Source organism: Lepisosteus platostomus, chromosome 5 (assembly GCF_059453375.1).
Source record: "Lepisosteus platostomus isolate fLepPlt1 chromosome 5, fLepPlt1.hap1, whole genome shotgun sequence".
Lineage (NCBI taxonomy): Eukaryota > Metazoa > Chordata > Actinopteri > Semionotiformes > Lepisosteidae > Lepisosteus > Lepisosteus platostomus.
Genome location: NC_142615.1, coordinates 10,047,860 through 10,071,629, shown reverse-complemented (window position 1 = coordinate 10,071,629; position 23,770 = coordinate 10,047,860). Strand labels below are relative to the sequence as shown.

The 23,770-nt window shown below is 45.1% G+C and overlaps 5 non-coding genes across 5 annotated transcripts; all 5 read left to right on the top strand.

Annotated features, from left to right (window-relative positions):
• Positions 1-13,917: 13,917 nt before the first annotated feature.
• trnap-agg (transfer RNA proline (anticodon AGG)) lies at positions 13,918-13,989 on the top strand. The gene has a single exon. It is a non-coding gene; the product is annotated as a tRNA-Pro (tRNA).
• A 2,116-nt stretch (positions 13,990-16,105) lies between these two features.
• trnap-agg (transfer RNA proline (anticodon AGG)) lies at positions 16,106-16,177 on the top strand. The gene has a single exon. It is a non-coding gene; the product is annotated as a tRNA-Pro (tRNA).
• Positions 16,178-18,293: 2,116 nt separating this feature from the next.
• On the top strand, positions 18,294-18,365 carry trnap-agg (transfer RNA proline (anticodon AGG)). Its single transcript has one exon. It is a non-coding gene; the product is annotated as a tRNA-Pro (tRNA).
• Positions 18,366-20,481: 2,116 nt separating this feature from the next.
• On the top strand, positions 20,482-20,553 carry trnap-agg (transfer RNA proline (anticodon AGG)). The gene has a single exon. It is a non-coding gene; the product is annotated as a tRNA-Pro (tRNA).
• Positions 20,554-22,669: 2,116 nt separating this feature from the next.
• trnap-agg (transfer RNA proline (anticodon AGG)) lies at positions 22,670-22,741 on the top strand. Its single transcript has one exon. It is a non-coding gene; the product is annotated as a tRNA-Pro (tRNA).
• Positions 22,742-23,770: the final 1,029 nt, after the last annotated feature.

The window sequence follows — 23,770 nt, the reverse complement described above, 5'->3', positions numbered from 1 at the left end:
TTCAAAACCAAAATCACCTGCTATCGCTGCTGTTTCTTCAAATCCTTCAACTGATCATCTATATCGAGGAATAATATATAGTTTCTTCAAATCCTTCAACTGATCATCGACATAGAGAAATAATATTATACAATTGTGGTTTTCTGTTAATTGCCAATTTGACTGTAATTACATCTTCGTTTACAGATGTCTTGCATGTATCACAAGGTATAATAGTCGTTGTGCGTCCTCAGTTAAAATGTACGACAAAAGTACAACATTTATGGTTACATCCATATTAAAATGAAGGTAAATATACCAAGATATTAAAATACAATTGTACAGTCCTAACTTAATAATGCCTGTGAAGTTTTCCAACAAATCCGAACTGTAATTTTGAAATATTATAGCTGAGAATGAAAAGAGAGTACAAAGATCAAATTCAATGAGTCAAAATGCACCAGTAGTTCTCTAAACTGAGTTTCTTCCCTGAAATGACTTGCTTGCGAAGCACCAAGCAGCCTTGAACGGATCGCGGAAATCAAATATACTGTACAGTACAGATGGATTCAGAGTGTGCTTTCCAACTTTTGTGCAACAATTACCTTTGATAGGGTGGAGTTGTCTTCACAATCTGGGTTAAATAAAAAGGAGTGACGTCAGTGTTAAACAGCTTTCCTTCTTGGAGAACAACGGTTGTGTTCCATATTTCTAATTATTTTGGTTTCAAGATCGCAATTTAGTGTGAAACATAAAAGCTAGCTGGATAAGGTTTATTAATTTCCCTCATGGGATCAATAAAGTATCTACAGCAGTGGTTCTCAAACTTTTTGGACCAAGTACCACCCCTAATCCAACCAAAGCATCCAAGTACCACCTAGAAGTCATCATCTCATAGGAACCCCAGAAATAAATATTATAATAATGAACTTTATTTGATATAGCGCCTTTAAAGGTGGCTTCTCAAAGTATTTTACAGAAAAAAAACATTAACAACAACTAATAAAAAAGCACCATTTCAGTGAGAGGGGTGAGCCTATTTAGTTGAGCAAAGGAGATGTGAATTAATTTTTCGAGCCTTGATACAATTCACAACAGAGTCTAACAGATATTAAATCGTCAGGCATTTTCTTGACGGCAAAGGTCTCGCGGTGGATGTTGTAATGCGTACATTAATTTCTGGAGCAACCTCTCTAATTCGTGCAACTGCACCGTTATGTCGGCTTGTCATTGCTCTAGCACCGTCTGTACAAACTCAGACGCATTTTATCAAGTCGAGGCCATTCTCTTCGAAAAATTCATTCAGAAGCTGAAATATGTGCTCTCCTGTAGTTCCTGTTGGTAGCGGTTTACAGAACAGAAAGTCTTCATGGGACATACCCTCAAACTCTTATCTAACGTAAACGAGCAAATTGGCCAAATCGACTACAGACTCATCTAATTGCAGTGAAAAACATCTGCTCATCTTAACGTGCTCTATCAGTGTACTTTTGATATAATCCTTCATTTCAATAATTCTATGAAAGACTGTGTCTTTCAGGGGGAGGGGGGCAGCAGGTCGAGCTGTTTAGCAGCTTTTTCTCCACACATAATACGTGTCAGCTCTTTTGCCAACGGTAAATAAGGTTCTTCAAAAATAGTGTAGCTTACCTGCTTTAGCAATCCGCAAGCTTGCATTTTTCCGCGTTTCTGTTTTAATTTCCGTATTTATTTAAAGTTTTTATTTCATGCGCATGGGAGCGAAACACAGAGACGCTTGGTGTATTTTTCTCAAATTCGAACAGTTCTTAAATATTTTTCTGTTATCACGCTTTCGTGTGCTCACAAGATTGCCTGCGTTCGTAGCACGCATTTCTATGCATTCCTGTGTTTACAATGTTGGCATTGTTCCAAAATCACGCACATTCTCCTTTCTCCCTATTTGCTGGAGATACAATAGCTTTTTTTAAATACAATTGGTCACTTGCATCCGTAGCACGCATTCCTATAGAGTGGTATAGAATTACAGAGTATCTCTTGTGTCCACTGAAGTATTAGCATGCACTGTATCGTAGTACGTAGGCTGCGTATTCGACACGTATTAAAATACAAAATATGAAAACCCGTCCCGATTTTTCAGTGCACACTACACAGTTCCAGGGTCATTTGGCGTACCACCTGGTGGCACTCCACGTACCACTGCCAGTACGCGTACCACAGTTTGAGAACCACTGATCTACAGTATCTATAAATCTCTTACACGTCATTTACAATGGCTTTTCAACTAATAGCCCGTGCAGGGATCAAACCCTAGCTATTGGTACAGTACGAGTTGCGTAAGGCTCTGTAACGCGCAGATGAGAAACTAACCTCTACTTCTTCATTATATACACAGTGAGCTATATATGCGAGCTTACTGCCTCCTACGGGCTCTGTATTTGATTGCGGTACAAGACCGGCCGTGGAGATAAAGTGAGACGGGTGTGTACATTAAAAGGCTCATAGTGTCCCTGGGAGGGCTCAAACCACCACCCTTTTGGTTAACAACCGAACCACAAAGACTCATGTACAGCTTAACACTTCTCGGTCTCAGTGAAAGTGATACACTCCGTAAAATTTCCAGAGATTCATTTATTTTTAAAGGAAAATCACCAACAGCGGCCGAGATCTACTGGAGTTTTTTCATTCTATACTGCGATTTCTGAAGGGTACTCTGTGAAAATACGAGTTTTGACGAGAAGGGATGGACATATAAGGTCAAAAGGCTTGGGGAATTGAACTTTAAGGTGAAGACTGCGGGTTCAGTAGCAGCAGAACCTGATCAGTATCAGTTGACTCCGATATACTTTGAAAATGAACTTGGGGATTTAGAGTCAGACGTGCTACCGTTGCACCATGGGGTACTTAAGTTAAAAAAATAGGGAAAAAAAATCAGTGTTCCTGGATCTGTAATTGAGAACAACACCTGCACAAGAGCTGCGCAGGAAGAATAAAATGTGGTCTGGGATGAAGAGACTCTCTTCGGAAGAGCGGCGCTCTTCACAGGAGATTTTTTTTTGTGAAGTTGATTTGTCTCCTTTGGGAAATTCAAAGGTGCTGATAGCCGTGGCGCAAAGGTAGCATATCTGACTCCACATCAGAAGGCTGCATGTTCAAATCACATTGAGGTCTGCTTTTCGTTTTTCAGGTTCTGCTCGTCCTAAACACGGAATTCACACCATGTAGTTGAGTTCTATCTGTACACCACATAGATAATCTAAACAAAATAGAGCCCTACTGGACATACAGTTAGGATCTCACACAGCGAATACCCTTGAACACAAGAGAGAAGGCACAGTTCACATCTGCGAAACATCACATCCGTCTTAAGAGAGAACTACATCAGAGAATGGAATCCCGGAAGTTTCAAATAACTTCTTTTAATACAGGTTCAAGCAAACCTGAAAGTTAGGGAGTTTCCGGACACTTTTGTTTTATTAAAAAGTGTCTGAAGCCTGAAAATGTAATTTGAAAAAAAAAAACGCTATTGGACATTAGCAGGTACTTTTTGTAACGATTTGCTATTTCATGCTGGAAAACAAAGGAAACAGACCCAATGTTTGCTTTTAGGTGCGGTTCATTACATAATAGACATCTATTACTGAGGAGCTTGAATAAAATTTACACGAGCCAGGTAGAAGTCGAACCTACAATCTTATGATTCAAAATCAGATGCGTTATTTATTAAACTGCTGGTATTTCACATAACCGGAATTCCCCCATAGTGTGCTCAGCGTCGCTACTAGTAATATACCGCCCCGTCTAAAATTTAAAAGTGAGAAACATGTGTTTTCCGATTTTTTATGATTTTTAAAATATTATTTCTTTAAATCAGACAAAGGGTTTATGTTTCGCACTGGAATTCCGATTGATTGAGAATTCAAAGAAAGACTGTTTTCTTCCACAACACCGTATAATTATTACATCCACCAGACTCTCCAACTTCTCCAGACCTTGGTGGGTGAGCATTTACTCCGATAAATTAGGTCACGTATCATGTTAAATCACCTCTTCTCAACACAACATTTCCTGGTGCACGTTTTCTCTATGAAAAAAAAGACATTTTTCCCTTGCACGATTTCTCGTTTTTTTATCAAAGCGTACAGAAATAAAAAAGAAGAAGAAATAGTGTTGCAAAAGAACTCTGTCGCCCTTGGGAGATGTCAAACGCATTGGACATGAAAAATGCCGGATAAAAGCCAGTTCTCTTCGTTTCTCAGTGTCGGGGCTGCTACTGTATGTAAAAGAGGCAATTTGCTCTGAGAGCAGGTTCAGCGCTTTCTGAACGCAGATGTCTCAGAGCGGTGTGTCCAAGAGGCTGTAAAAGGTGATGGTGGTCCTGTCACCGTAGCTTATTTGGTTAAAGTGCCTCTTTATTAAACAAAAGAACCGAGATTCAAATCCCAGCCGTGTCTTTCTTCCTATCTTGTAGTACACAACGTACCATCTTGGGCACTCACAAAGGGCTTGATTTCGTTAAATGCATGTGTTCATTTCCTTTCTGGAAAACTTGTTTTTGATGAAATTCACACAGATTGTGAAACATGAAATTCAGTTCTTGGTTATCAGTGCAGAAGAAATATTACCGGCTGGCAAAATAAATGGTAAGAGATTATTTTTTTTTGATTCGAGAAGAGACTCCATCAGTCAGTCTCTGTGGCGCAATCAGTTAGCGTGTTTAGCTATTAACCGAAAGGTTGGTGGTTCAAGTCCACCCAGGGATGGGTTTCTTCTGTGATGTAAACATTGTTTTCACATAGGTCGATTGGATTTCTCAGCTAAACCATAGCCATTTTAATATTTGTAGGAAATGTGACTGTTCAACACTTGTCAAAAATGTCCAATAATGCCCAACATCGCAACTCCCCAGAAAACCATATTCACCCAAGAAAAATGATCGTTGAATCGTCATTTATACTCCCGTCACATCCTCTGCTGAAATATTTTAAAAATACAATGCAGATTTGTTTGAGAACTTGACAAGCATTGTTTTGTTAGCACTGTGCAGTTGGATTTTGATATTTGAAAATATTTACCTTAATTTTAAACTGTAAATACTGTACAATCTATTGTAATTGTGTTGTAATATTAAAATATGTTAGCTGAGGATGCAAAGGGGTGAAAGGGAAAGGTCAGAGGGTATAGTAACAACAAGGTTAGGATTGGTGGAGGTGGTAGGGGTGTTGATGGTTTTTCTCTGTAGAGGATGATTGAGTTTTTTATCCTTCTCTGAAGTGAGAAACTGGAAGAGTGCAGTTGAGAGATCTGATGAGGTTAGTTATAAAAGGAAGTTGATGTGGAGCTGTTAGCCGTAAGAATTCCTTAATGTCTTTGATGTTGTCATCAAAGATAAACTGCAGTAAGCAAAGATAAAAAGAAAATTATCTGTGCATACTGCCCTGTCTTTCTAACACCTGAAGAAGGCTCCACGGCCAACACGTCGTGTTTCCTTTCTTCTCTTTTCAGCATGGAATAACCCTTTACTTGTTCCTTTGCAGCCTACGCATGCTGACGCAGCTACTCACCTGATATTTAACATTCCTATAATCACAACTATGAATGTCCACTGTGGGTATTTTTTCCATGATTATTTATTCTATCATTGAAGCATATTTTATGTCATACTGAAGTGTCATAATCACCGATTTTTTTTTTCATTTAGAAAGTCAGAAAATGATAAATCACTATGAATTGCATTAAGCCTGTTCTGATCTAGAGTTTCTATATACTTTAACATGCCATGTTCACAATGTCACAACTCAGAAATGCAACAGTGAAGTGTTGTAATTACCAATGTACATAGTGTTGGAACATTGAGATGTTTTGGTAATGAGGAAGGAGGGACATGCCATGTTCACAGGGTCATATTTGAAAAAATGGCACTGTAAAATTTCCTAAAGTTCAGGATTTTGATAATCTGTTCCATTGTCTCTCACACCTCAGTGTCAGAATTTTTAGATGTTTTTATAACCAGGGGGTAGGTTTATAGCAAGAAGCAGGAAGTGCCATCACCCGTTGCTCATCCTCGGTTAACCATATATTCTCATATGCCATGTTCTAAATGTCCCATTTATATTAAAAAGTTCTTGTAAAATGCAAGATTTTAAGACTTTTTATGATCAGAAGGCAAGGTCGTGGTAAATATGCAGAAAGTGCCTGTGAACTTATGTTTTGCCTTTGTCTTATTTTCTTATTGTGTTTGTGTTATTGTGAGTTTTGAAAATTGGTTTACAATTTTCTGAAATGTATTTCACACAAAAATGTTATTTGGATAGTCACTACTTACATATTCCCATTTACTGAGGATAAATACAGTAATCCATCCTGATTAGTACTTTTAAAAATTACTGTAAAGAGCCATCTACAGGCGAAAGGCGGCATAACAACACAGCAGCAGCATTAAAGGCAGAAGAAGAAGCTGGCGAATAAGAAGCCAGCTTCAGCCTCGTTAATGCAATACCATTGGGTGAGGTGGAAAAATATTTCTTGCTCTGAATCCTAACATTTTTATAGGAGGTGTTCTAGTACTTCTTGCCTCAGATAAAATTGCCAATACACTTAATTTCTACTCCATCAATATCAGCAGCGTTATCGGTACTGAGTCCTAAATGTACGTCCTGTCATCATATAAAATGTCAAAAGTTTCGACTGCATTCAACTGATCAAATTTCTCTTCGATGACAGTTATAATTTTATCCAAAATACATCCGAAACAAATTTGCACTGTTTTTTTTTTTTTTTTTAATCCAGAAGAGCATCATCATGAGACTCAAAACATACCTGTTTTTTCTTCTTTCCAGGAGGAAGGATTGTTCAGATTCAAACATTGGTCCAAAATCAATGTACTCTCCTATCGCTGTTGCTTCTTTAAATCCTTCATTTGAATGTCGATATTGAGGGATGATATCGTACAAATTGTGGTTTTCTTTTAAAGCAAATTATATTAAAATATGAGCCTCTGTTATAGTTGTCTTGGAAGTTTCGGAAGGTATAATAGACCCCCTTGTGCCCTCAGCTAAAATATGATAAAATATAACAAAATGTATTTACATAGAACAGCATTTATGGTTACATGTATATTACAATTAAGATAAATATACAAAAGTATTAAAATACAAATGTACAGTCCTAGCATAATCATGCTGTCCAACTGTCTTTTTTGCTTGTCAAGTTCTCCAACAAATCTGTGTCGTAATTTTAAATATTCTAACTAAGGATGCATCGAGAGCATAAATGAATTCTTCTGCTAGCCGTTCGAAGATCAAAGTCCTTGGCTGAATATGATGTCCTTGAATGTTGGTCATTATTGGCCATTCCCAGTGATATTGACTTACATACTTAATTGTTTAACAAAAACATTCACATTTCTTGCAAATATCAAGTGGGTTAAGGTTTTGCTAAGAAATCCGAATAAGTAGAGATGAGGTTTACATTGCAATATTGAGAAGTGCATTTCTGGGTGGGCTCAAACCACTAACCTTTTAATTAACAGAGACTCACGTGTGTCCCTTTTCTCCATTTGCAAGCTTAAAAAAAAGAAAATAATGCTTTTTTCTTACCAGCCTGCGATATACAAGGCAAGATTTGTATTTCATCTTTAACAAGCTGTATGAATTTCATGAAAAGCAAGTTGTTCCAGAAAGAAAATGAAAACTTGCGTTAAACAAAATCAAGCTGTACGTAATCATCCATAGTGATACATTTTGTAAGACAAGACAGGAAGAAAAGCACTGCTGGGATTTAAGCATCTCCTGTTTAAGAGGAAAGCATGTTAACCAAATCAGCCAAAGTGCCCTCAGTGTATCAACACCATGTCTGAGTCAGTGATTGCAGCTGACTGTCACTGGAGGACAGTTCATCGTGAACAAGTCAGCCTGCATAATGAGGGGGAAGAGACTGACTTCTGTGATGCAGTATCGACAGATACTAACCTTCTGTCCAACTGTTCTCTGCTGCATTCTGGAGTAGCAGGTAAATATTGGTTTCCATGCGTGTGTAGGGGTTTTGTGTATTTACTGGGACAATTATTAATTGTAGCAGTAAGTCACAAAATGATTCTTTGATGGCTATTAGAAAACCGACTTTGCGGGTCAACTCATTAACGCTCACACACAGATACTAATACACTTATTAATACATAAAATGTGCATATAAACATAACATATCTTAAGAGTGTGGGTTAGCAGAATACAAAAGGTATATATTAAATCATGAAGAGTTCCAAACCAAGAGGGACATACATTCAGTATACCATTCATTTAGACTGTTTCGTAAATGAACTGGGATTACAACTTCTACACTAGATACTCAAAAGCAAGTACATCACTCATAGGTATTAGATTGATATCAATTGTGGTTGAGGTAACAATTGAATTCTCGAGCTGTAATGCAGAATGTTGAATACTCATCCGATCTGTGTGGATTCAGATCTCCCGCAGACACAAAGAAGCAATCGGCACTCTCTGGCTCGGTGCCAGGCAGTGGCCGGTGCGGCTGGTGAGAAGGAGAGGAGGGAGAGATTCCTGCTGCGATGCGCTGCTGATGCTCTTTGAAGACCGGCTAGTTAGTGTTGGCTGAAACTAGCAGAGCTTGTGCACATGGAAAGTGACTACGGGTCCAAGCCAGTCACACTCTTTAGATGGGAAGAAGACTAGTTCGTTCCCGATGTAGCGCTAGTCCTGAATCCTGAGATTCAGCTGTCGACAGTTCCAACCGTAGTTCACTCGTTGATCAGGCGAGCTTTGAAGGTGGAGTACCCGTGGTTCACGGGGCTTGCTGCTGGGCTAACCTCGGGCGGATCCTTTGGTTATGCGTGGGCAACCTCCGTTCTCGACTCTTAAAACAAAGTTAAGTCCTGGCACTCGGACACACTGGCCGTCACGTGATTGTCCGAGCTGAGTCTGAGAACGTCCTGGAGGGGCACCTTCTGGGCATCGTGCTGCCTGTTTTATCTGGAGGAACTACGGTAGTTCAGTGGCTTAAAGTTCCGCGGGCATTCGAGACCCACGTGGGGTTACCCTGCCCTACCAGTTCCTGATTGGCTGATTGAGGTGGAGGATGAGTAACAGTGACCTCTGACCTTAGGGTTGTAAACCTTGGGATGAACCTCTCCCATGGAATCTCCCAGACAGTAAGGCGCCAGAGATGACCACTTATTAGGGTGGCTGGTGAATCTCAGCCTTGGGAGCTGTTCCTTATCAGGAAACTCTATCAGCTAGAAAAACACCTTAAATGTGAACCAGATGGAATGGCCTCTCTGTATCCAGCTGCACTGAGATGAGGGAGAGAGGGACTGGCAAGGGAGCAGCAAACTTAATTCCTGTATTTTAAATACGCCTTGCCGCTACAGAAGTGTCCTTAGAAGAAAAACATCTTCTATGATAGTGGTACAGTCCATCACACCCCTCCTATAGCCTTTCAAAGAGAAACAAAACTGACAACAAAGTATGTCTATGTGTGGTAATCAACCAGGTCTTACAAACATTCTTAAACCCTTCCACCTCCTTTCATTGCAAATGATTTGTACATGTTAGAAGGTTAATTTTGGCTTCTGATATTATGGTGGATTAAGAGTCCTGAAATCTTTGTAGAAGTACAAAGATGAAAGAAAGGGCAGTGTAATCATGGCCAAGAGAAGGCAAATGTTGGACTATCTGCTTGGATTGAATGGAGCAAAACGTAGGCAACTCCTTGAGCAGAACCTGCTTCATCCTTCAGACTGGGGTTTCTGAAGATCTGTACATTTGAACTTTCAAAGTGACTAAAGTAAAGGAGTTTTCCCTTTTTACTACATAATTCCCACAGATCAACACTAACAAGCCTAATTCCAGCCAGGATTCAATCACTGTCTCTCAGGCATCCCAGCAGTGGATTTCATGACTTCAGAAAGCCATCTTCACCAGTGGAGAACTCAATGCTCTGAGGTTTACTGGCAGAGTCTCACACTGGGTAATGTTATATGTTGATAAATAATGTCCTATGGAATTCTACTATTGATAAATTCTACTATGGAACTGCGATGTGTCTTGAAAAAAATCTTCTATGATAGTGGTACAGTCCAGCACAGCCTTTAAAAGAGAAAAAAAAAACAAGGTAAGTCTGTGGTGTAATCAACTAGGGCTTGCAAACATACTTAACCTCTTCCAGCTACCAACATTACAAATGCTGTTTACACATTGATGGTTATTTTTGGCTTCTGATATTATGGTGGATAAAGAGCCCTGGAATCTTTGTAGAAGGACAAAAGAAGGAAAGAAAGGGCAGTGTAACCATGGCCAAGAGAAGGGAAATGTTGGGGAGAGCTTTTTTCATTCACTTTTTATCATTGTTTTTCCAGCCCAACAAAGATCAACATATATGAGCAGGCATCCTGTGCCAAATCCAATCTGCCTTCCTTCCAAGCATACAGGAATGTGAGTGAATTAAATATTGACATATGAAAATACACAAAAATATGCAATCACACTGTAGTGTGCTTTCTGAAGGCACCAGTTCTGTAGGGTTTGGGCATTTACTGGGACAATTATTAATTGTAGCAGTAAATCACAAAATTGATTCTTTTGATGGCTTTAGAATCCAACCATGCGACGTAACTCAAACAACGCACACACACAGGTACTAATACACGAGGATACATTTATTAATACATAGAATATGCATATAAACCTAACAGATCTTATCGAGAGGGTTATCAGAATACAAAAGGTATATATTCAATCAGTTACAAAGTGTTACACATATCAAAAGGACATACGTTCAATATATAATTCATTTAGACCGTTTCGTAAATGAACTTGGTTATAACTTCTACATTAGATACTCAAAACAAGTACATAACTCTTAGGAATTAAATTGATATCAACTGGTTGGGATAACAATTGAATTCTCGAGCAGTAATGCAGTGAAGTTGAATACTCATCCAATCTCTGGGGATTCAGATATCCTGCGGACTCAAAGAAACAGTTGCAGGCTGTTGCTGTCCAATCCGCGCTCTCTGGCTTGGTGCCAGGCTGTGCTGTGCGGCTTGCGACGGTGCGCTGCTGATGCTCACTGACCGGCTAGTTAGTGTTGGCTTTAACTAGCAAAGTTTGCGCACAGGTGAAAAGATGACTGTGGGTCCCAGCAAGTCAGGAAGAAGACCAGTTCGTTCCTGATGAAGCGCTAGTTCTGAATAGTGATTCAGCTATCCACAGTTCCAACCTGTTCACGAGGCCTGCTACTGGTGCTAACCTCGGGTGGATCCTCTGGTTACTCTCTGGCAACCTCCGCTCTAGACTCTTAGAACAAAGGAAAGTTCTGGCACTCGGACACACTGGCCGTTCCGTGGTTGTCTGGGAAAAGTCTCAGGATGGTCAGGAGGCGCTCTGCGAGAATGTCCTGCCCTTGGGAGCCTTCTGCTCCTGGGCCGTCCTGCCCTGGAATTCTCCTTTGAATTCCCTTTAGAAAAGTCCACAGAATTCTCCTGAATCTTACTACAGGCTCTCTGTGTTTCTTGTTTTTACCTGGAGGAACTTCAGCTCATTGATTGGTGAAAGTTCCATGGGCATCAGAGTCCCACGTGGGTTACTTGGCCCTACCAGTCCCTGATTGGTTGATCAAGGTGAGATATGAGTCATTTACTCCTGACACCTAGGAATGCAGTCCAGATGTCCATCTGGCACTCCCTAGACAGATAGGCGCCAATGGATGACCATTGATCATGATAGCCAGGCTTAGCTAAGTGCATCCCCCTTTGGGAGCTGTCCCTTATCAAAGGAAACCTTAAATCAGCCTGCATGAATAGTTTCTCTGTGGCTGCACCACAGAGATGAACAGAGATGGGGCCTCATTTGGGAAGGCTCAGAACACTTAATTCTTTCTTATTAATAAGCCTCGCTGCTACAACACATATGCAGTTTGAGCAAACATAAGACAATAACCAAGTACCACAAACTACAAGGCATCTAGTATCATTAGCAGTTCAGGTGGGGAGCTGCATCACCATGTGTAGGCTGCAAAGGAACAAGTAATAGGTCTATTCCATGCTTAAAAGAAAAGAAAGAAAACAACATTTCGGCCGTGGAGCCCTCACACCTGAAGAAGGCTCCACAGCTGAAACGTTGTGTTTTCTTTCTTCTCTTTTCATCTAGTGTCATTAGCCTTTTAACAGTTCCTGTCAAAATAAAATAGAAATGGATAACATTCTAGAGAGAGTTTGAAATACCAAGGTACAATTTAAAACATATCTCTTCCACTACAACCACAATATTTTGGAGAGATCGTTGAACCTCACTGTTCTGACATGTCCATTAGCCTCCGTCCTGCTTCAGCAATGAATGTGGCGGGGCACATTCTGAGGGAGATGAGGTCAATCATGTGTCAGGAAAACCACGCTATGCTTTTTTTTGAGATCCTGAAAAGGACAGAAGGGCCATGTATATGTGTGCAGCTGGATATGTAATTACAGGTGGCGTAGCAGATTCTGCTGAAGCCCCACTGCCTGGTGTGGACGGTAGCTGTGTATATTGCAGCAGAATTGTGCATGTGAGATCAAGGGGGCATGTCATGTGTTTCATCACTTCACTCCCTTCAGTAGCACATGATTCCCTGAGTTCGTTGGATGACTTGTGGACCGATCTTTCACGATGAAGAATTCCTTAAGAAGAATAGATCTCGGCCCACCATCCCAATGCCTCCGTCTCAAAACAGCAACCTCCCACTGCCCTTAGTCTGCAAGGCAGTCCTTTCAAATGCGATGACAACGCCTAGAACTTCGTTGCCTTTTGTACGAGCTGAACTTTTGTGCTCATCAATTCAACGCTCTTTCCATCAACTCATCTTGTCTTTTGACGCTTCGTGTTTTGCGCTCCTTTGACTATCGGCATATCGGGTGACTGCAAACACTGAAGTTCTTGCTTTCGGAGTGTGGAACATTGTTTTCAAGTGATCGCTGTTCTGTCATGTTGACGCCGAGTGAATCTTTCTTTGGCAACATGGGCAGGCTGACAGCAGTGCGAGCGAAAGTAATGGCAAATTTCTTGACTTATTTCTGAATGTGAATGTTCTTTAGAAAAGGGATGCGGCGTTGCTTCTCGCCCGTGTAAAGGTCACGCATTCCAGATGTGGTTATGAGCGAACAGTTGCCGCAAGTGTTTGAAAAGAGCAAGAGAGGAAGCAGCCCTGCCCCGCGTGAGGATCAAACTCAGGCCCTTCAGATGAAGAGACTGACGCACTACCAATTACGCCAACAAACCCAGCTGCAGGACACACACCGGAAAGTTTGCCTCACATGGATTTCAGTCGCCCGTTCCCTAATCTTTAGACGCCCTCTGCTGAATGTTGCATTTGCCTTTTGATCTCACCGATACATTTTTGGTCTGTTTCTGTTGTGAGTCCGTCTTTCAGATCTCACCTAGCACAAGTCTCTCTGGCTGAAGTGGCCTCTCTGCTTCAGCATCGTGCCCTCACTCAGCCATTAAAAATGTCACTCGGACTTCTGACAAGCTGACATGAAATGTCAAGAGAGAGTGGCGGAGACGCTTAAGCCAGAGAGAAGATGAAAAGGGGGCGTGGCTGCGAAACGCTTGACAGCTGCACGATGCTCTCCCTGCAAGGCGTGACCACAGGCTAAAGGACACCTTTTGGCACATCAAGCTCTAAGCACACACCTGGAGGATGCGGGAATTGATCCTGCTACCTCCCACATGCAAAGCAAGCGCTGTACCATACAAACCAACCCCCCTCGCTGGGGCTTATGCCTCGGCGTCACCTAGTGCCGCTTGTTCCCCTCTTACCGGGCACAGTTCACTGCCCTTCGTCTACAAGGCAGTCGTGTAATTGCGGCTTTCTTGACTTATTGATGAAGGTCTGACTGGACGAGCGAATGACGCCTCTCCCCCATCCTCAAGCTCGCTGACAGGTTGAAATGGAAAGTGCTGCTGTGGCTCGTTGGTCTAGTGGTATGATTCTCGCTTAGGGTGCGAGAGGTCCCGGGTTCAACTCCCGGACGAGCCCTTGTGTGCTCTTTTCCTCCTCTTCCACAAGACTGGGAACTGATATCCACATCACTTCGCAGCGTCTGCTTATGGCAAACGATGGAATGTGACTAATGACTGAACGAGCCTGGTGAATTCTCATCACGTGGCACAATGAGAGCGTGCAGTCAGCTGTCCGAGGCGGCAACCTCATTGCTCGTTCAAAAGAACACGTACTGAAAACTCATCACCACTATGTCGTAGATGAGCACCGCGATCGCTTGTTGTCATGCGTCCTTACTTGGGAAATGCAGAAGCAAAAACTGCCCTCTCTCAGCCACCGAAACGTGTGCGGCTCGCCTTGCGCTCTCTGCGCCTCGCATATTTGTGGAGCTGTCTGCTCTTCTTTCTGTTGAAGTAATCAAGCTACGGGGCGTCCTGCAGCCTATGATGTTCTCACTGAGAGCTTTCAAGATTTGAAGGAAAACTACGAGCTTGATTGCTCAAGTCGAACGAATGTGATTGTTAAGCAATCGATGATCAAAAGCACGTCTTCTAACAATTCGTGAGAGTATTATCAGCACTGTTTTCACTCGGATATACTTTTCACTTGCTAAGCTGACAAATTGGACGAGAAAATGCCCGAGACGCACTCAGTGCAGACTGAGGTTGGGAAGGAGGTGTGGCCCTTCAACGCTTGACAATTGAAGGACATTCTCTCCGCAACGGAGGAGCACCTGTCAGAAGTCACAGAGGCTAAATGAGAGCACCAGGCTCCTGGAGCTCTAAACTCAGACCTGGAGGATGCGGGCATCAATCCCGCTACCTCTCGCATGCTAAGCGAGCGCTCTACCATTTGAGCTCATCCCCCTCAATTCATGCTTCTCGGCATCATGTCTTACCGCCTCTGCCCCTCTTACCGGGCACCGCCCACTGCCCTTGGTCTGCAAGGCAGTCCTTTCAAGTGCGATGACGACGCTGGGACCTTCGTTGCCTATTGTACGAGCTGAACTTTTGTGCTCATCAATTCAACGCTCTTTCCATCAACTCATCTTGTCTTTTGACGCTTCGTGTTTTGCGCTCCTTTGACTATCGGCATATCGGGTGACTGCAAACACTGAAGTTCTTGCTTTCGGAGTGTGGAACATTGTTTTCAAGTGATCGCTGTTCTGTCATGTTGACGCCGAGTGAATCTTTCTTTGGCAACATGGGCAGGCTGACAGCAGTGCGAGCGAAAGTAATGGCAAATTTCTTGACTTATTTCTGAATGTGAATGTTCTTTAGAAAAGGGATGCGGCGTTGCTTCTCGCCCGTGTAAAGGTCACGCATTCCAGACGTGGTTATGAGCGAACAGTTGCCGCAAGTGTTTGAAAAGAGCAAGAGAGGAAGCAGCCCTGCCCCGCGTGAGGATCAAACTCAGGCCCTTCAGATGAAGAGACTGACGCACTACCAATTACGCCAACAAACCCAGCTGCAGGACACACACCGGAAAGTTTGCCTCACATGGATTTCAGTCGCCCGTTCCCTAATCTTTAGACGCCCTCTGCTGAATGTTGCATTTGCCTTTTGATCTCACCGATACATTTTTGGTCTGTTTCTGTTGTGAGTCCGTCTTTCAGATCTCACCTAGCACAAGTCTCTCTGGCTGAAGTGGCCTCTCTGCTTCAGCATCGTGCCCTCACTCAGCCATTAAAAATGTCACTCGGACTTCTGACAAGCTGACATGAAATGTCAAGAGAGAGTGGCGGAGACGCTTAAGCCAGAGAGAAGATGAAAAGGGGGCGTGGCTGCGAAACGCTTGACAGCTGCACGATGCTCTCCCTGCAAGGCGTGACCACAGGCTAAAGGACACCTTTTGGCACATCAAGCTCTAAGCACACACCTGGAGGATGCGGGAATTGATCCTGCTACCTCCCACATGCAAAGCAAGCGCTGTACCATACAAACCAACCCCCCTCGCTGGGGCTTATGCCTCGGCGTCACCTAGTGCCGCTTGTTCCCCTCTTACCGGGCACAGTTCACTGCCCTTCGTCTACAAGGCAGTCGTGTAATTGCGGCTTTCTTGACTTATTGATGAAGGTCTGACTGGACGAGCGAATGACGCCTCTCCCCCATCCTCAAGCTCGCTGACAGGTTGAAATGGAAAGTGCTGCTGTGGCTCGTTGGTCTAGTGGTATGATTCTCGCTTAGGGTGCGAGAGGTCCCGGGTTCAACTCCCGGACGAGCCCTTGTGTGCTCTTTTCCTCCTCTTCCACAAGACTGGGAACTGATATCCACATCACTTCGCAGCGTCTGCTTATGGCAAACGATGGAATGTGACTAATGACTGAACGAGCCTGGTGAATTCTCATCACGTGGCACAATGAGAGCGTGCAGTCAGCTGTCCGAGGCGGCAACCTCATTGCTCGTTCAAAAGAACACGTACTGAAAACTCATCACCACTATGTCGTAGATGAGCACCGCGATCGCTTGTTGTCATGCGTCCTTACTTGGGAAATGCAGAAGCAAAAACTGCCCTCTCTCAGCCACCGAAACGTGTGCGGCTCGCCTTGCGCTCTCTGCGCCTCGCATATTTGTGGAGCTGTCTGCTCTTCTTTCTGTTGAAGTAATCAAGCTACGGGGCGTCCTGCAGCCTATGATGTTCTCACTGAGAGCTTTCAAGATTTGAAGGAAAACTACGAGCTTGATTGCTCAAGTCGAACGAATGTGATTGTTAAGCAATCGATGATCAAAAGCACGTCTTCTAACAATTCGTGAGAGTATTATCAGCACTGTTTTCACTCGGATATACTTTTCACTTGCTAAGCTGACAAATTGGACGAGAAAATGCCGGAGACACACTCAGTGCAGACTGAGGTTGGGAAGGAGGTGTGGCCCTTCAACGCTTGACAATTGAAGGACATTCTCTCCGCAACGGAGGAGCACCTGTCAGAAGTCACAGAGGCTAAATGAGAGCACCAGGCTCCTGGAGCTCTAAACTCAGACCTGGAGGATGCGGGCATCAATCCCGCTACCTCTCGCATGCTAAGCGAGCGCTCTACCATTTGAGCTCATCCCCCTCAATTCATGCTTCTCGGCATCATGTCTTACCGCCTCTGCCCCTCTTACCGGGCACCGCCCACTGCCCTTGGTCTGCAAGGCAGTCCTTTCAAGTGCGATGACGACGCTGGGACCTTCGTTGCCTATTGTACGAGCTGAACTTTTGTGCTCATCAATTCAACGCTCTTTCCATCAACTCATCTTGTCTTTTGACGCTTCGTGTTTTGCGCTCCTTTGACTATCGGCATATCGGGTGACTGCAAACACTGAAGTTCTTGCTTTCGGAGTGTGGAACATTGTTTTCAAGTGATCGCTGTTCTGTCATGTTGACGCCGAGTGAATCTTTCTTTGGCAACATGGGCAGGCTGACAGCAGTGCGAGCGAAAGTAATGGCAAATTTCTTGACTTATTTCTGAATGTGAATGTTCTTTAGAAAAGGGATGCGGCGTTGCTTCTCGCCCGTGTAAAGGTCACGCATTCCAGACGTGGTTATGAGCGAACAGTTGCCGCAAGTGTTTGAAAAGAGCAAGAGAGGAAGCAGCCCTGCCCCGCGTGAGGATCAAACTCAGGCCCTTCAGATGAAGAGACTGACGCACTACCAATTACGCCAACAAACCCAGCTGCAGGACACACACCGGAAAGTTTGCCTCACATGGATTTCAGTCGCCCGTTCCCTAATCTTTAGACGCCCTCTGCTGAATGTTGCATTTGCCTTTTGATCTCACCGATACATTTTTGGTCTGTTTCTGTTGTGAGTCCGTCTTTCAGATCTCACCTAGCACAAGTCTCTCTGGCTGAAGTGGCCTCTCTGCTTCAGCATCGTGCCCTCACTCAGCCATTAAAAATGTCACTCGGACTTCTGACAAGCTGACATGAAATGTCAAGAGAGAGTGGCGGAGACGCTTAAGCCAGAGAGAAGATGAAAAGGGGGCGTGGCTGCGAAACGCTTGACAGCTGCACGATGCTCTCCCTGCAAGGCGTGACCACAGGCTAAAGGACACCTTTTGGCACATCAAGCTCTAAGCACACACCTGGAGGATGCGGGAATTGATCCTGCTACCTCCCACATGCAAAGCAAGCGCTGTACCATACAAACCAACCCCCCTCGCTGGGGCTTATGCCTCGGCGTCACCTAGTGCCGCTTGTTCCCCTCTTACCGGGCACAGTTCACTGCCCTTCGTCTACAAGGCAGTCGTGTAATTGCGGCTTTCTTGACTTATTGATGAAGGTCTGACTGGACGAGCGAATGACGCCTCTCCCCCATCCTCAAGCTCGCTGACAGGTTGAAATGGAAAGTGCTGCTGTGGCTCGTTGGTCTAGTGGTATGATTCTCGCTTAGGGTGCGAGAGGTCCCGGGTTCAACTCCCGGACGAGCCCTTGTGTGCTCTTTTCCTCCTCTTCCACAAGACTGGGAACTGATATCCACATCACTTCGCAGCGTCTGCTTATGGCAAACGATGGAATGTGACTAATGACTGAACGAGCCTGGTGAATTCTCATCACGTGGCACAATGAGAGCGTGCAGTCAGCTGTCCGAGGCGGCAACCTCATTGCTCGTTCAAAAGAACACGTACTGAAAACTCATCACCACTATGTCGTAGATGAGCACCGCGATCGCTTGTTGTCATGCGTCCTTACTTGGGAAATGCAGAAGCAAAAACTGCCCTCTCTCAGCCACCGAAACGTGTGCGGCTCGCCTTGCGCTCTCTGCGCCTCGCATATTTGTGGAGCTGTCTGCTCTTCTTTCTGTTGAAGTAATCAAGCTACGGGGCGTCCTGCAGCCTATGATGTTCTCACTGAGAGCTTTCAAGATTTGAAGGAAAACTACGAGCTTGATTGCTCAAGTCGAACGAATGTGATTGTTAAGCAATCGATGATCAAAAGCACGTCTTCTAACAATTCGTGAGAGTATTATCAGCACTGTTTTCACTCGGATATACTTTTCACTTGCTAAGCTGACAAATTGGACGAGAAAATGCCGGAGACACACTCAGTGCAGACTGAGGTTGGGAAGGAGGTGTGGCCCTTCAACGCTTGACAATTGAAGGACATTCTCTCCGCAACGGAGGAGCACCTGTCAGAAGTCACAGAGGCTAAATGAGAGCACCAGGCTCCTGGAGCTCTAAACTCAGACCTGGAGGATGCGGGCATCAATCCCGCTACCTCTCGCATGCTAAGCGAGCGCTCTACCATTTGAGCTCATCCCCCTCAATTCATGCTTCTCGGCATCATGTCTTACCGCCTCTGCCCCTCTTACCGGGCACCGCCCACTGCCCTTGGTCTGCAAGGCAGTCCTTTCAAGTGCGATGACGACGCTGGGACCTTCGTTGCCTATTGTACGAGCTGAACTTTTGTGCTCATCAATTCAACGCTCTTTCCATCAACTCATCTTGTCTTTTGACGCTTCGTGTTTTGCGCTCCTTTGACTATCGGCATATCGGGTGACTGCAAACACTGAAGTTCTTGCTTTCGGAGTGTGGAACATTGTTTTCAAGTGATCGCTGTTCTGTCATGTTGACGCCGAGTGAATCTTTCTTTGGCAACATGGGCAGGCTGACAGCAGTGCGAGCGAAAGTAATGGCAAATTTCTTGACTTATTTCTGAATGTGAATGTTCTTTAGAAAAGGGATGCGGCGTTGCTTCTCGCCCGTGTAAAGGTCACGCATTCCAGACGTGGTTATGAGCGAACAGTTGCCGCAAGTGTTTGAAAAGAGCAAGAGAGGAAGCAGCCCTGCCCCGCGTGAGGATCAAACTCAGGCCCTTCAGATGAAGAGACTGACGCACTACCAATTACGCCAACAAACCCAGCTGCAGGACACACACCGGAAAGTTTGCCTCACATGGATTTCAGTCGCCCGTTCCCTAATCTTTAGACGCCCTCTGCTGAATGTTGCATTTGCCTTTTGATCTCACCGATACATTTTTGGTCTGTTTCTGTTGTGAGTCCGTCTTTCAGATCTCACCTAGCACAAGTCTCTCTGGCTGAAGTGGCCTCTCTGCTTCAGCATCGTGCCCTCACTCAGCCATTAAAAATGTCACTCGGACTTCTGACAAGCTGACATGAAATGTCAAGAGAGAGTGGCGGAGACGCTTAAGCCAGAGAGAAGATGAAAAGGGGGCGTGGCTGCGAAACGCTTGACAGCTGCACGATGCTCTCCCTGCAAGGCGTGACCACAGGCTAAAGGACACCTTTTGGCACATCAAGCTCTAAGCACACACCTGGAGGATGCGGGAATTGATCCTGCTACCTCCCACATGCAAAGCAAGTGCTGTACCATACAAACCAACCCCCCTCGCTGGGGCTTATGCCTCGGCGTCACCTAGTGCCGCTTGTTCCCCTCTTACCGGGCACAGTTCACTGCCCTTCGTCTACAAGGCAGTCGTGTAATTGCGGCTTTCTTGACTTATTGATGAAGGTCTGACTGGACGAGCGAATGACGCCTCTCCCCCATCCTCAAGCTCGCTGACAGGTTGAAATGGAAAGTGCTGCTGTGGCTCGTTGGTCTAGTGGTATGATTCTCGCTTAGGGTGCGAGAGGTCCCGGGTTCAACTCCCGGACGAGCCCTTGTGTGCTCTTTTCCTCCTCTTCCACAAGACTGGGAACTGATATCCACATCACTTCGCAGCGTCTGCTTATGGCAAACGATGGAATGTGACTAATGACTGAACGAGCCTGGTGAATTCTCATCACGTGGCACAATGAGAGCGTGCAGTCAGCTGTCCGAGGCGGCAACCTCATTGCTCGTTCAAAAGAACACGTACTGAAAACTCATCACCACTATGTCGTAGATGAGCACCGCGATCGCTTGTTGTCATGCGTCCTTACTTGGGAAATGCAGAAGCAAAAACTGCCCTCTCTCAGCCACCGAAACGTGTGCGGCTCGCCTTGCGCTCTCTGCGCCTCGCATATTTGTGGAGCTGTCTGCTCTTCTTTCTGTTGAAGTAATCAAGCTACGGGGCGTCCTGCAGCCTATGATGTTCTCACTGAGAGCTTTCAAGATTTGAAGGAAAACTACGAGCTTGATTGCTCAAGTCGAACGAATGTGATTGTTAAGCAATCGATGATCAAAAGCACGTCTTCTAACAATTCGTGAGAGTATTATCAGCACTGTTTTCACTCGGATATACTTTTCACTTGCTAAGCTGACAAATTGGACGAGAAAATGCCCGAGACACACTCAGTGCAGACTGAGGTTGGGAAGGAGGTGTGGCCCTTCAACGCTTGACAATTGAAGGACATTCTCTCCGCAACGGAGGAGCACCTGTCAGAAGTCACAGAGGCTAAATGAGAGCACCAGGCTCCTGGAGCTCTAAACTCAGACCTGGAGGATGCGGGCATCAATCCCGCTACCTCTCGCATGCTAAGCGAGCGCTCTACCATTTGAGCTCATCCCCCTCAATTCATGCTTCTCGGCATCATGTCTTACCGCCTCTGCCCCTCTTACCGGGCACCGCCCACTGCCCTTGGTCTGCAAGGCAGTCCTTTCAAGTGCGATGACGACGCTGGGACCTTCGTTGCCTATTGTACGAGCTGAACTTTTGTGCTCATCAATTCAACGCTCTTTCCATCAACTCATCTTGTCTTTTGACGCTTCGTGTTTTGCGCTCCTTTGACTATTGGCATATCGGGTGACTGCAAACACTGAAGTTCTTGCTTACGGAGTGTGGAACATTGTTTTCAACTGATCGCTGTTCTGTCATGGTGACGCCGAGTGAATCTTTCTTTGGCAACATGGGCAGGCTGACAGCAGTGCGAGCGAAAGTAATGGCAAATTTCTTGACTTATTTCTGAATGTGAATGTTCTTTAGAAAAGGGATGCGGCGTTGCTTCTCGCCCGTGTAAAGGTCACGCATTCCAGACGTGGTTATGAGCGAACAGTTGCCGCAAGTGTTTGAAAAGAGAAAGAGAGGAAGCAGCCCTGCCCCGTGTGAGGATCAAAGTCAGGCCCTTCAGATGACGAGACTGACGCACTACCAATTACGCCAACAAGCCCAGCTGCAGGACACACACCGGAAAGTTTGCCTCACATGGATTTCAGTCGCCCGTTCCCTAATCTTTAGACGCCCTCTGCTGAATGTTGCATTTGCCTTTTGATCTCACCGATACATTTTTGGTCTGTTTCTGTTGTGAGTCCGTCTTTCAGATCTCACCTAGTACAAGTCTCTCTGGCTGAAGTGGCCTCTCTGCTTCAGCATCGTGCCCTCACTCAGCCATTAAAAATGTCACTCGGACTTCTGACAAGCTGACATGAAATGTCAAGAGAGAGTGGCGGAGACGCTTAAGCCAGAGAGAAGATGAAAAGGGGGCGTGGCTGCGAAACGCTTGACAGCTGCACGATGCTCTCCCTGCAAGGCGTGACCACAGGCTAAAGGACACCTTTTGGCACATCAAGCTCTAAGCACACACCTTGAGGATGCGGGAATTGATCCTGCTACCTCCCACATGCAAAGCAAGCGCTGTACCATACAAACCAACCCCCCTCGCTGGGGCTTATGCCTCGGCGTCACCTAGTGCCGCTTGTTCCCCTCTTACCGGGCACAGTTCACTGCCCTTCGTCTACAAGGCAGTCGTGTAATTGCGGCTTTCTTGACTTATTGATGAAGGTCTGACAGGACGAGCGAATGACGCCTCTCCCCCATCCTCAAGCTCGCTGACAGGTTGAAATGGAAAGTGCTGCTGTGGCTCGTTGGTCTAGTGGTATGATTCTCGCTTAGGGTGCGAGAGGTCCCGGGTTCAACTCCCGGACGAGCCCTTGTGTGCTCTTTTCCTCCTCTTCCACAAGACTGGGAACTGATATCCACATCACTTCGCAGCGTCTGCTTATGGCAAACGATGGAATGTGACTAATGACTGAACGAGCCTGGTGAATTCTCATCACGTGGCACAATGAGAGCGTGCAGTCAGCTGTCCGAGGCGGCAACCTCATTGCTCGTTCAAAAGAACACGTACTGAAAACTCATCACCACTATGTCGTAGATGAGCACCGCGATCGCTTGTTGTCATGCGTCCTTACTTGGGAAATGCAGAAGCAAAAACTGCCCTCTCTCAGCCACCGAAACGTGTGCGGCTCGCCTTGCGCTCTCTGCGCCTCGCATATTTGTGGAGCTGTCTGCTCTTCTTTCTGTTGAAGTAATCAAGCTACGGGGCGTCCTGCAGCCTATGATGTTCTCACTGAGAGCTTTCAAGATTTGAAGGAAAACTACGAGCTTGATTGCTCAAGTCGAACGAATGTGATTGTTAAGCAATCGATGATCAAAAGCACGTCTTCTAACAATTCGTGAGAGTATTATCAGCACTGTTTTCACTCGGATATACTTTTCACTTGCTAAGCTGACAAATTGGACGAGAAAATGCCCGAGACACACTCAGTGCAGACTGAGGTTGGGAAGGAGGTGTGGCCCTTCAACGCTTGACAATTGAAGGACATTCTCTCCGCAACGGAGGAGCACCTGTCAGAAGTCACAGAGGCTAAATGAGAGCACCAGGCTCCTGGAGCTCTAAACTCAGACCTGGAGGATGCGGGCATCAATCCCGCTACCTCTCGCATGCTAAGCGAGCGCTCTACCATTTGAGCTCATCCCCCTCAATTCATGCTTCTCGGCATCATGTCTTACCGCCTCTGCCCCTCTTACCGGGCACCGCCCACTGCCCTTGGTCTGCAAGGCAGTCCTTTCAAGTGCGATGACGACGCTGGGACCTTCGTTGCCTATTGTACGAGCTGAACTTTTGTGCTCATCAATTCAACGCTCTTTCCATCAACTCATCTTGTCTTTTGACGCTT